The sequence below is a fragment of the Cetorhinus maximus genome, chromosome 10 (assembly GCF_964194155.1).
Source record: "Cetorhinus maximus chromosome 10, sCetMax3.hap1.1, whole genome shotgun sequence".
Taxonomy (NCBI): Eukaryota; Metazoa; Chordata; class Chondrichthyes; order Lamniformes; family Cetorhinidae; genus Cetorhinus; species Cetorhinus maximus.
This window is the reverse complement of record NC_135888.1, coordinates 69737219-69748490: the sequence shown is the minus strand read 5'-3', so window position 1 is coordinate 69748490 and position 11272 is coordinate 69737219.

Genomic DNA, 11272 nt, shown 5'->3' with positions numbered 1-11272 from the left:
CTGTTCCACGGTCTTTCCTGCTAGGCTTATCTCCCAGTCAATTCTGGCCAGCTCCTCCCTCATGCCTCTGTAGTTGCCTTTATTCAACTGTAATACCGTTACATCTGATTCCAGCTTTTTCCTCTCAAATTGTCGGGTAGATTCTATCATATTATGGTCACTTTCTCCCTCCTAAGGGTTCCTTCACCTTAAGCTCCCTTATCAAATCTGCCTCATTACACATCACTAAATCTAGAATTGCCTGTTCCCTAGTGGACTCCACCACAAGCTGCTCCAAAAAGCCATATCGTAGACATTCCATAAATTCCTTTTCTTAGGATCCACTACCAACCTGATTTTCCCAGTCTACCTGCATATTGAAATCCCCCATGATCACTGTAAGCTTGCCTTTCTTACACGCCTTTTCTATCTCCTGGTGTATCTTGTGCCCCACATCCTGACTACTGTTCGGAGGCCTGTACATAACTCCCATTATGGTTTTTTCACCTTTGCGGTTCCTCAACTCTACCCACACAGATTCTACATCATCTGACCCTACGCCGTTTCTTGCTATCGATTTAATTTCATTTCTTACTAACAAAGCAACCCCACCCCCTCTGCCAACCTGCGTATCTTTTTGATAGGATGTATATCCTTGGATATTTAGCTCCCAGTCCTGATCCCCTTGCAGCCTTTACTGGTTTAATCCTGGGTTTCCTCAGCATCAGGGAAAGGATGAGTGTACTTAGAGCACTACTTCTGAGCCTTGAGGAGCAGGAGTGCTTCCTCCTAGCCCACCAAGTTCTTCTCTGCTTTCAGACCCCCCACCCCGTCCCTCCAACCACCATCGGACTCTGTCATTGGATGTACATCCCTTTGGTATCGAGGATTGACCTCTCCAACATCCGGACTCCCACGTTGCCACAAACACAGCAGCAGATTCCTTACCTGCTCCTGCTCCTGTGCACTCGTGGCTTGAGTTGTAACTAGTGGGGTGAATAAGTGGAAACCAGTGGATGTAGTGTCCTCAGCGTTCATCCAATATCCAAAAGTTAGAACAATCTCGTTCAATTGAAATGGTTCTTTCAACGACAAGAGGGATAATATGCGCCATGTGTTAGGTAAATATTTTGTTAAATGAAGGGCGTAATTTTCCCAGAATTGTACTAAGCAATAGTGGGTGGGTTAAATGGAGTCCTACCTGCCGATGAAAATGGTGGGTTTTCACGATGTATCGCCCCAAGCCCGCCTAATTATTTATTCACCCCCTTGAAACATGCCGTTTCAATGGTGAAAGGGCTCTTATTCAGCCGCCCACCATCGCCCTGTTGTTGCATCACGCCGACCGTCATCTTTAAAAGGCAGCTGCCAGCAAAGCCCTTATCGCCACTAGCTCACCACCGCAGCCTGGGAGACATGGCCAGCAAAGGAACAAGACTGCAGCCTCCCGCTTCAACGATGGGTCCCTCGAGCGACTGCTGGATGCAGTGGAGGCCCACCGGGATGCGCTCTCCCTCCGCCCAGGCCACAGGATGGGCAGCAAAGTCACCAATCCGGCTTGGGAGGCCGTGGCAGTGGTGGTCTGCGCAAACTCCCTACAAAGGAGGACAGCCACCCAGTGCCACAAAAGGATGAATGATCTCCTCCGCTCCGCCAGAGAAAGTCACTCTTTTCATCATTCCCAACTCACACACACACAAACCCATCACACATCCACAGGGCCCTCACTCACTGCCAGTGCAAAGGACATCACCATTCGCTCTTTCACACACACCATCATTGTCCTCAACCCGTCCATGGGACCACTCACCACCCACACAGGCCAGGATACTTATCATCTGGCCCGGCAGGCATCCTGATATACTGTCCCCATCTCTATTCATGCAGGACAAACTGGCACACAACAGGAAGGAAAGGTTGCATTCAGTTGGAGAGATGCCGGAGATCAACGTTCTGATAGAATTCAAAAACAGAACCATACAGTTGGCCGGCAATGACCGGGACCGATCCTGTGCTGAAGGTGAGGTCGGCGCTGCTCTATCAAGTGAGGATCCAGCAGTGCAACATCCATCAGACAACCATGCAGTGAGTGATGTGTCCTCTTTCACAGGCCATTGCCATGCTCTAATTATCTCCCCTGCTTTCGCAGGCACATCTGCCAAACAGCTGACAGAGTCCATGACCGAGGGCCTCCAATCAAGCGAAGAAATCTCTGAAGAGGAATCTGAAGGCACCCCCTCTGAAGATCCATCACAGTGCTCACCCACACCCTCCACCAATAGCAGAGACACACACCTTGGTGGGACCTAGCTTTAGAGTAGCCTAGGGATCACAATCTAGTGAGCACATCGCAATTTCTGACCCATAGCAGGCGGAGGCAGTGGTTTCCCAGGCCCCCAGCATTCGGAGGACTGCTGGAGGCCAGAACGTTGCTGAGTCTGAGTCAGATGACGAGCCTCTGGGCTTGGCCATGTCACCATTGCCGGAGCTGCAAAGGCAAGCTAGGGAACATCAAGAAGGTATGTCCGCTGCACTCCTCAGATTGCAAGGGACGATGGAGGATTCCGTCCACCTTCAGGCTGAGGTGATAACACCGGCATTGCAACGCACTGAGAACACTGGCATGATGGCTGCTGCCAAGGAGACCTTGGTCCAGGATGACACTCCTGCACTGCTGTGTGGGCTTAACTCTATCCCTGATGCTATAGTTGGCCTCCAACAGTGTGTATGTGAGAGGAGTGCTGGGCAGCTCGATCTCACTCCAGGTGCCCCTTCCACTCACGGAGTCAGCCAGGGGCCCTCGGGCACCCAAAGGGAGGAGGATCAGCAGGTGCTCACTCCGGGGCCTCCCATGCTGGCCAGCACTTGCCCCCAGACACAATCCCCCCCCTCAGCAGTGGCCTCCGAGGCTAGTCGATACTTGCCCCTGGACACAACCCAAGCAGTTGCCTCTGAGGCTGGCCAGTACTTGCCTCCAGACACCCCTCCCTCCTCCACCCTCCGCCTCAGCAGTCGCCTCTGAGGCCAGGCATCAGCTGCCCCTGCACCCCGGCGCCCCTGACGCCTGTAACAACAGGCGAGCTGTGGAGAACGGTGCAGCTCATTCGCCTCAGTTCCCCCAAAGTGAACACTGCCAAGTGCATGTTGATTGCGTGCTGTTGTGAAACACGTCGGCATGCTTTCCCGTCGATGTGGATGGACGATACGGCGGGGTTCCAAGAGCCTGGCGGAATCGCCTTTTAATTATATGTTGAGTATTGCAATTAGCTCCCCGCCGACCGATGGCCGGAAACGTAGCCCACCATTGGCGGGCTGAGTGGACGATCCCGATCTGCCTTCATGCAGTCGTGAAGCAGGTCGCACCATATTTTCCGTGCACGCCACCTATTATGCCCGCCATCAGCGGGTTCAGAAAATTTGCCTGAAATCTTTTTCCACAGCTGCTTGCAGTATCCGTTGATTATTCAGCTTGTATACTTAACGGGAAACTATACTCAGTAACTCATTTTACCTAAAAAGCCTTTTGAAATCCATTGAGGACTCAAGCGCACAGAAGGACCCACTTGAAACTCCTAAACCCTGTGAAAATGAATACAGCAATACTTTTTCTTATTGGTGTATGTGACCATTGTTGACAAGGCCATTTTTTGCCCATCCCTGCTTGCCCTTGAGAAGTTGATGGTGAGCCACCTTCTTGAATCATTGCAGTCCATGTGGCATAGGTACAACCACAGTGCTGTTGGATAGAGAGTTTCAGGATTTTGACCCAGCAACAACAAGGGAACAACTGTAAAGGAAAGATAATTTATTTCCTAATATTACTGTGGAATCTTTAAAGCAGGCCATGTGAGATCTTGAAGGGTGCACTATGTGAAACAAACCTGTGGGAATAAAACCTCTAGCCACCCTGGAAAAGTTTGTTGTTCCAGAAAGCAAGGTTTTCTTAAAAGCTTTGGAGTTCCATTGTCGAGTGAGAGGGAGAAAGAAGCTGTGAAATACCTCCCTTAAAGCAACAGTGGGTGCTTGTGGCAATATTGCTGGATGTTTTATAAATTAAGAATCTACTTGGAGTGTTGCCTGAAAGGGGTATGTAGTTGGGAGTTTAGTTAAGTAGAAATCTTGTGAGAACTGTTATAAAACTAATTGTAACTGTGTAACTGTAGTTTTGTGTGTTCAAGTTTTCTTTTTTGTTAATAAATGTTTTAATTTAATCTTTAAAATCTCTAAAGATGGTAGTGGACTTATTACTTCTGACTTCAGTGCACAAACCTCTTCGTAATAAATAAAAATTGCAAAATCGTTGTGGTAGCGTGGCCAAGTTTCCCTTTGGGATTTGGTCAGCCTGGCAAATACCACCTGCCATATCATAACAAAATTGGGGGCTCTTTGCGGGATTTTAAAAATTCCTTGATTGGCTTGGAGTTGGTGAATCTTAAGGCTGTGAGTATGAGAGGAACATTGAACTCAGGTTAAAAGCAAAATACTGCAGATGCTGGAAATCTAAAACAAAAACAGAAAATGCTGGAAAAACTCAGCAGGTCTAGCAGCATCTGTGGACAGAGAAAGAGAGTTAACGTTTTGAGCTCATATGACTGTTCTTCAGAGCTGAAGAGAAATGGAGATGTGATGAAATGTATACTATTTAAGTGGGGTGGGGCAGATGGAGCTGCATAGAAGGCCAGCGATAGGTGGGGACAAAGGAGGGATTGACAAAGATGTCATGAACTAAAGATCAAAGGGAGTGTTAATTGTAGTGGTTAGTGCTAAAAAAGGTGCTGTTAGTGACATAAAGGTAAGAAAGCAGAATGCGATAATAGCAGAACAAGGGTAGCATTGTGTGAAAGACCAATATGGACCAAGTAACAGATGGCCCTGCATGGGATGGGGTGGGGGAGGGGGAAGTGGTGGGAATAAAACGGATAGAAAATGGGATAGAAAGGGGCATAAAAAGGGGATAAAACCATGGATAAATGAATTAAAATAACAATAAGTGGATAAAAAATAAAAAGTGAGCGTAGCGAAAAGGGGATTAGAGAAAGGGGGTGAGGATGGAGGAGAGAGCTCATGGTCTGGAGTTGTTGAACTCAACGTTAAGTCCAGAAGGCTGTAAAGCGAAGGTGAGGTGCTGTTCCTCCAGTTTGCGTTGGGCTTCTCTGGAATATTGCAGCAGGCCAAAGACGGACATGTGGGCATGAGAGCAGGATGGTGTGTTGAAATGGCAAGCGACAGGGAGGTTTGGGTCTTTCTTGCGGACAGACCGTAGGTGTTCTGCAAAGCGGTCGCCCAGTTTACGTTTGGTCTCTCCAATGTAGAGGAGACCGCATTGGGAGCAACGAATGCAGTAGACTAAGTTAGGGGAAATGCAAGTGAAATGCTGCTTCACTTGAAAGGAGTGTTTGGGCCCTTGGACGATGAGGAGAGAGGAAGTGAAGGGGCAGGTGTTGCATCTTCTGCGTGGGCATGGGGAGGTGCCATAGGTGGGGGTTGAGGAGTAGGGGGTGATGGAAGAGTGGACCAGGGTGTCCCGGAGGGAATGATCCCTACGGAATGCTGCCGGGGGGGTGAAGGGAAGATGTGTTTGGTGGTGGCATCATGCTGGAGTTGGCGGAAATGGCGGAGGATGATCGTTTGAATGCGGAGGCTGGTGGGGTGATAAGTGAGGACAAGGGGGACCCTATCATGTTTCTGGGAGGGAGGAGAAGGCATGAGGGCGGATGCGCGGGAGATGGGCCGGACACGGTTGAGGGCCCTGTCAATGACCATGGGTGGAAAACCTCGGTTAAGGAAGAAGGGGGACATGTCAGAGGAACTGCTTTTGAAGGTAGCATCATCAGAACAGATGCGACGGAGGTGAAGGAACTGAGAGAATGGGATGGAGTCCTTACAGGAAGCGGGGTGTGAGGAGCTGTAGTCGAGGTAGCTGTGGGAGTCGGTAGGCTTGTAATGGATATTGGTGGTCAGTCTATCACCAGAAATTGAGACAGAGAGGTCAAGGAAGGGAAGGGAAGTGTCAGAGATGGACCATGTGAAAATGATGGAGGGGTGGAGATTGGAAGCAAAATTAATAAATTTTTCCAGGTCCCGACGAGAGCATGAAGCAGCACCGAAGTAATCATCGATGTACCGGAGAAAGAGTTGCGGCAGGGGAAGATAGGGAAAAAGAGAGGGAAAGGGTACCAGCTTACAAAGCTGGAAATTAAAAAAGAGACCTCAGATGCTGAGGAAGGTTCCGACATGGAAACAACCACTTTCAACCCAAAACCCAGTGGGGAGATGTTTAAATTTGTACAGGCTCTTCCGAAGTTTGAGGAAAGGGATGTTTGAGAAAATAGCAAAGCAAATGAAATGGCCACAAGAAATCTGGACATTGCTTTTACAGTCTAGGTTGGTACGTAGTGCTTATGAGGTATATGCATCACTGTCAGAAGAAGTATCGTGGATTATGATGCAGTAAAAATGGGTATTCTGAGTTCATATGAGTTGGTTCCTGAGGCGTACAGGCAGAAATTTAGGAATGTAAGGAAACCACCTGGACAGACTTATATGGAGCTTGAGAAAGTAACACAAAGTAATCTTGGACGGTGGATACGGGCATTAAAGATAGAGACAACATATGCAACTCTTAGAGAAGTAATTCTTTTGGAAGAATTTAAAGATTCACTTCCTTCTGTAGTTAGAACTCAACTGGAAGAACAGAGGGTTAAAGCAGCTAGACAGGCAGCAGAGATAGCTGATGATTATGAACTAGTCCATAGACCAAAAACTTGTTCCCGTCACCCTTTTAAATCTGAAAAGGATAGAAAGCGGGAAGGCAGGTAGTCTCGGGAAACTTTTCCTCAAACGGGAAAGGAAGGTGCTGAGGGCAGAAGTGACACTGGAAAACTTAAACAAAAACAGAATTACCTGGAAAAACTCAGCAGGTCTGGCAGCATCGGTGGAGAAGAAATCAGTTGACGTTTCGAGTCCTCACGACCCTTCGGCAGAGTTTTTCCAGGTAATTCTGTTTTTGTTTTGGATTTCCAGCATCCGCAGTAGCTTTTAGCTTTTTGTTTTTATCTCTGGAAAACTTAAATGTTTCCATTGTAATAATGTTGGGCACACAAAATCAACATGTTGGAGGTTACAGAGAAAACATAGTGCAGTAGTTGGAACACAGAAAAGTTCTGGAAATAAAAGTACCGTGGGTTCTGAGATCCAGAGGCAATAAAAAACAGTGATTTGTGTACAGGTGGAGCAGGAAGAATCAGTAGTAGGTGAAGAAGTGGGAATATGTTCATAATTTACCCAAGGGAGTTCTGAAGGGCAGGTTACAGAAATGTTTAAATATTTTATATGTGAAGGGAATGTCTTCCCATGTGGAGCAGGCAAAGATATTGAAATTTTAAGGGGCACGGGAGCTAGTCCGTCCTTAATGTTATGGGATAGTGCTATTTGTTGTCCAGAAGGGGTAATGCAGGAAAGAGTGAGAAGAAGTGGAATTCATGGAGATGCTAAACCTATTCCATTATGGAAGGTAAATTTAAAGAGTAGGTTGAAGACAGACGAGTTGATTGTTGGGGTAGTGGAACAATTGCCATTGCAGGAATTCAATGTTTCATAGGAAATGATGGAGCTGGGTCACAGATGTTTGTGATGTCTACAGTAGTCGAGCAGCCGGTGGAAATGCATTCAACAAAGATGTTGCAAAAGGAGCATCCTGGATTGTTTCCAGATTGTGTAGCAACAAGGTCACAGACTCACAGGTTGAAACAGGCGAGGAGGAAAGACAGGGGAAGGATGCTGACATCCAATTCGCTGGATCTGTCTTCACAGAATCACAGTGCAGAAGAGGCCCTTCGGCCCATCGATTCTGCACCGGCACGTGAGAAACATCTGACCTACCTACCTAATCCCATTTACCAGCATTTGGCCCATAGCCTTGAATGTTATGACGTGCCAAGTGCTCATCCAGGTAATTTTTAAAGGATGTGAGGCAACCCGCCTCCACCACCCTCCCAGGCAGTGCATTCCAGACCGTCACCACCCTCTGGGTAAAAAAGTTTTTCCTCACATCCCCCCTAAACCTCCTGCCTTTCACCTTGAACTTATGCCCCCTTGTGATTGACCCTTCAGTTAAGGGGAACAGCTGCTCCCTATCCACCCTGTCCATACCCCTCATAATCTTGTACACCTCGATCAAGTCGCCCCTCAGTCTACTCTGTTTCAACAAAAACAACCCAAGTCTATCCAACCTCTCTTCATAACTTAAATGTTTCATCCCAGGCAACATCCTGGTGAACCTCCTCTCACCCCCTCCAGTGCAATGACATCCTTCCTATAATGTGACGACCAGAACTGCACACAGTACTCCAGCTGTGGCCTCACCAAGGTTCTATACAACTCCAACATGATCTCCCTACTTTTGTAATCTATGCCTTGATTGATAAAGGCAAGTGTCCCATATGCCTTTTTCACCACCCCACTAACATGCCCCTCCGCCTTCAGAGATCTGTGGACACACACGCCAAGGTCCCTTTGTCCCTCAAAACTTCCTAGTGTTATGCCGTTTATTGAATACTTCCATATCAAATTACTCCTTCCAAAGTGTATCACCTCACACTTTTCAGGGTTAAATTCCATCTGCCACTTATCTGGCCATTTGACCATCCCGTCTATATCTTCCTGTAGCCCAAGACACTCAACCTCACTGTTAACCACCCGGCCAATCTTTGTGTCATCCGCAAACTTACTAATCCTACCCCCCACATAGCCATCTATGGCGTTTATATAAATGACAAATAATAGGGGACTGAGCTCAGATCCCTGTGGTACGCCACTGGACACTGGCTTCCAGTCACTAAAGCATTCTCCTGTCATCACCCTCCGTCTCTTACAATTAAGCCAATTTTGAATCCACGTTATCAAATTATCCTGTATCCCATGTGCATTTGCCTTCTTTATGTCTCCCATGTGGGACCTTGTCAAAGGCTTTGCTGAAATCCATATAAACTACATCAACTGCACTACCCTCATATACACACCTGGTCACCTCCTCAAAAAATGCAATCAAATTTATTAGGCATGACCTCCCTCTGACAAAGCCATGCTGACTATCCCTGATCAAACCTTGCCTCTCCAAGTGGAGATAGACACTCTCCTTCAGAACATTCTCCAATAGTTTCCCTACCACTGACGTGAGACTCACTGGCCTGTAGCTCCCTGGCTTATCTCTACAACCCTTCCTAAATAGCGGAACCACATTAGCTGTTCTCCAGTCCTCTGGCACCTCCCCTATGGCCAGAGAGGAATTAAAAATTTGGGTCAGAGCCCCTGTGATCTCCTCCCTTGCCTCCCTCAGCAGTCTGGGACACAAATCATCTGGACCTGGAGATTTGTCCACTTTTAAGCCTGCCAACACCTCCAATACCTTGTCACTCCCTACATCAATTTGCTTAAGAACCTCGCAGTCTCTCTCCCCAAGTTCGATACCTTCATCCTCATTCTCTTGGGTGAAGATGGATGTGAAGTATTCATTCAACACTCTAGCGATGTCCTCTGGCTCCACCCATAGATTGCCCCCTTGGTCCCTAATGGGCCCTACTCTTTCCCTGGTTATCCTCTTCCCATTGATCTACTTATAGAATATCTTGGGATTTTCCCTACTTTTACCAGTCAGTGCTTTCTCATATCCCCTCTTTGCTCTCCTATTTGCTTTTTTAAGCTCCACCCTGCACTTTTTGTACTCCACTAATGCATCTGCTGATTTGCTTCCCTTGTACCTGCTAAAAGCCTCTCTTTTCCTTCTCATCGTAACCTGAATATCTCTGGTCATTCATGGTTCTCTGGGCTTGTTACTCCTTCCTATCACCCTAGAGGGAACATGTTGAGCCTGTACCCTCCCCATTTCATTTTTGAACATCCCCCACTGTTCCTCTGTAGATTTCCCCACAAGTAAATGTTCCCAGTCTACCTTGGCCAGACCCTGCCTTATTTTACTAAAATCCACTCTCCCCCAATCCAAAAAAATTTTTTGCAACTTGTCGATTTCTTTGTCCATAACAAACTTAAACTGTACCATGTTGTGGTCGTTATCGCTAAAATGCTCGCCCAACACCACCTCAGCCACTTGTCTGGCTTCATTCCCCAGAACTAGGTCCAGCACTGTGCATTCCCTTGTTGAACCCTCCACATATTGACCCAAAAAGTTCTCATGTACACATTTCAAGAAATCCACTCCATCCAAGCCCTTGACACCATGTCTATCCCAATTAATGTTGGCAAAGTTAAAATCACCTATTATAATTACCCTATTGTTTTTGTTTTTACATACCTCCACAAATTGTGCACATATTTGCTCCTCAATTTCCAGCTGACTATCTGGGGGTCTTTAATAAACACCTAACAATGTGGCTGCCCCTTTTTTTATTCCTAAGCTCTACCCACAAAGCTTAATTCGATGTCCCCTCCAAGATATCATCTCTCCTTACTGCAGTAACTGACTCCTTAACTAATAATGCAATGCCTCCTCCTCTTTTACCCTCTCCCCGTCTCGTCTGAAGATTCTATATCCTGGAATGTTGAGCTGCCAATCCTGCCCTTCCCTCAACCACATCTCAGTGATGGTTACTATAACACAATTCCAAGTGTCAATCCTCACCCTTAACTGTTTTACCTGTAACACTACTGGCATTAAAGTAGAGGCCATCCAGCCTTGCCTTACTCCCTTGAAGCTTAATGCAGCTGTACTCCCTCTGACTTGATTGTTTTACTGTATTATGATGTGTCCCTATTCTGCTAACATTCTGTGTGTCCCCCTGCCGAATTAGTTTAAACTCCTCCCAACAGCATTAGTAAACCCGCCCGTAAGGATGTTAGTCCCGCTCTGGTTCAGATGTAGACCGTCCCGCTTGTACAGGTCCCACCTTCCCCAGAAACGGTCCCAGTGATCCAGGAATCTCAAACACTCCCTCCTGCACCAACTCTTAAGCCACGTATTCATCTGCTCTATTCTCCTATTTCTGAGCTCGCTAGCACGTGGCACTGGGGGTAAACCAGTGATTACAACCCGAGAGGCCTTGCTTTTTAGTTTACTGCCTAACTCCCTGAATTTTTGATGCAAGACCTCATCCCTCTTTCTACCTAGGTCATTGGTACCAACATGTACCATGACCTCTGCCTTATCACCCTCCCCCTTCAGGATGACCTGCAGCCGTTCAGTGACATCCCGGGCCCTGGCACCAGGGAGGCAACATACCATCCTGGAGTCACGTTGACGGCCACAGTAGCGCCTATCTGTTCCCCTGACTATAGAATC